Genomic DNA, 3,061 nt, shown 5'->3' on the forward strand with positions numbered 1-3,061 from the left:
CATGGGGCTTAGAGGCGTCTCGGGTGCAAGCCAGCACATGTCTACGCAGAAGACTTGGAGACGCCTCAAACTTAGATGGAGGCGCCTGGACCAGATGTTGGAGGCGCCTTGGAGCAGCCTGGAGGCGCCTCAAGCAGGATAAAGCGCGACTTGTTCTGCACTTATCACCGTGGCAGACTCGGTGCCTGGAGGCGCCTCGGACAGCCTTGGAGGCGCCTCCAGCACAATATAAAAGGGCACTTCGAACAACAGCTTGAAACATCTGATTCCAAGCAATCCTTCTAATACAAGCTGCCTACGAGACGATCCCGAAGTGCTGCGACTTGACACCGATAACTCGGAGCTCTGCATCTACTATTTCTCTTGTTGTTGGTAAATTTAATAGCTTTTATTGTAATTAGTTTGTAACACATTTCCGAAATATAGTTGTTGCCCACGGAAAGCGATCAAGGATCGCGGGCCTTCGAGTAGGAGTCGATCAAGGCTCCGAACGAAGTAAATTCCCCTGTGTCTCTGTATTTGTTTCTTATTTATTCCGCTGCGTGTTTTAACTCCGATAGTTTTACGAATCGAACGAAATAGCCACGAGCGCTTTTCACCCCCCCAGCGCGTCTCGATCCAACACTACCATGGGTCCCAGAGGTTCTTATTAATCTTAGGAATTTTTACCTTAGTCACCTCCCTTGCTGACTCATCCACTATGGCTACACCCATATGGTGCACCATAGGTGCCACTTGACCTACAAACTTGACTTTCTTAATCTTAGACACCTTGTCTTTGGTTAATTTCTTCTTGTCCTTAATTTTAGACACTTTATCCTTACCATAATTATATGCTACCCTAGCATATTCCTTCTTATTAGGCTTGGATGACTCTCCCTTGCCATTATCATTTGCCACCCTAGCATATGATTTCTTTTTGGCCTTGGAGAGACTAGATTGGTATCCCAAATCTAATCTATCACTTTTGGATCTTAGGAAACCCATAACATTATCAAGTCCTTGAGATCCAATAATGAATCTACCTAGGACTTTCTTCATTTTCTCAAGTCTTGACTTCAAGGCTTGATTTTCCAATTCTAGATTTCTAACCCTAGAATCAATATGTCCACCTTGGACATTCCTAGACCTACCTACCTTCCTAGGAATATGTCTCATTTTCTTAGGATTAATGCTTAGGTTTTCACTTACTTTCCATCTTTTAGGCAAAGTGGTTTGGGTCTTATTAGGTCTACCCTTAGTACATGATTTCCTAGGATTATCTACTATGTCGACTGGTACAACCACTAGTCAACTGATGCAACCACCAGTCGACTGATGCAACCACCAGTCGATTGGTCCTGAGTGAAATTCAACCGTTGCAAACCAACGGTCGGCTACCAGTCGATTGATGAAAACACCAGTTGACTGCTACAGTACTGCCATAATAATACTACAGTACTACTACAATAATGCTGTAGTAAAACTAAAATTTTACCCTGAATATAGTCTCTCATGCACTCGTCCTTGCCGGCACAACCTAGACCTAACCTTCTAGCCTCCTTCATCAGCCTTGCGTCTCTCGGATGCCTCTCTATCCTTCACGCCTTATTTTCTAGAGCTTCCATCGGCCTTGTCATTGTTGTCAGGTCTTCCTTTGCCAAGAGGTCACACCTCCAGAACTTCATCCATTGCCAAGTCACACTTGGACCTACATTGTTATACTTGTATCCTGCACACTCACAATATATATCAAATATAATAATAAACCTAACTTAAATCTTTATCCAAGCATCAAAACCTAGGGCACCTAGATTCTTTCAACAGATTATACTCCTAATGCAAGCCACAAGGAACAAATGCCTTTAATATTATAGTGTGTTAATGTGTCATGTATTCCTAAAAAAATTGAGGAGTACTTTATAGAATTTCTGAATGTTGTAAACACGAGTGGATTGAGTCTTTTTAATGGATTGTGTGATACATTAGACTTAGCCTTGATATTGATAATATTAGAGGACAAGGTTATGATAATGACTCTAACATAAAAGTAAAACACTAAGGTATTTAGAAAAGACTGTTTGATATAAATCTGAGAGTCTATTACATGTCCTGTAGTAGTCATTATCTTAATTTAGTGATTTGTGACATAACAAACTCTTGTGTTAAAGCAAAATATTTTTTTTGAGCATGTCAATACATGTATACAATGTTCTCCAATTCTATAAAACATTGGAGTATTCTACTTGATTGTTTGGATAATTTGACACTTGAGTCATTATGCACCACAAGGTGGTAAAGTCATATCGAAAGTGTTAAAGCCATTAAATCACAAGTTGAGTAAATCAGAGAAGCTTTACTTAAGGTGGCTGATTTAATTGATGATGCAAAATTATCAAGGGGTGCAGATTGTTAGCAACATATGAACTTAGCAGCTTTGAATTTCTGTTAAGTTTGGTAATTTGGTATTGTAGGGTCGATGTGCACATGAGAGGAGGAGGGGGGGGGGGTGAATCACATGTATTTTTTAAAAAAATCTTTTTGACTTATTAAAGCGAGTGTGCAGTATAAAAATAAAACAACTAAGTAAGAAAGAGAAAATACGAGGATTTACTTAGTTCAAAGCCTTCGACGACTTCTATTCTAAATGTCAGGTCTTTTAGACCTTTTCAATGGGTAATTCACTAAAACTCTCTACCGGTAAACTCCTGCTAGATTAATCGAGTACAATGAGAAAGAAGAAGTGTAACAACCTACACTTCCTCTATAGAGTAAATTAAATGACAACAATACAAAATGTTACCAACACGAAGATGAAGGATTTAGTGAGCTCGTGTGTTGGTGTCGATCCATCTGTAATAGTTGAGTGTAGCAGTGTCACAACACAGTAGTAGTATGAAGTCGGAGCAACCAGACGGTTAAGGAAGCACGTAAACTATTGTCTAAATTGTGGTTTTGGAGTTGTCGATCTAAGCTTCTTATATAGGCCTTTCCAGGCGACTGGACCACCCTGGGTGCCTCCACTGGAGCCTATCTAATCCTCCTTCAATGATGAGTTATCCAACTTCAGGCGCTTAGACCA

This window comes from Zingiber officinale, chromosome 5A, assembly GCF_018446385.1.
Source record: "Zingiber officinale cultivar Zhangliang chromosome 5A, Zo_v1.1, whole genome shotgun sequence".
In the NCBI taxonomy this organism is placed as follows: Eukaryota; Viridiplantae; Streptophyta; class Magnoliopsida; order Zingiberales; family Zingiberaceae; genus Zingiber; species Zingiber officinale.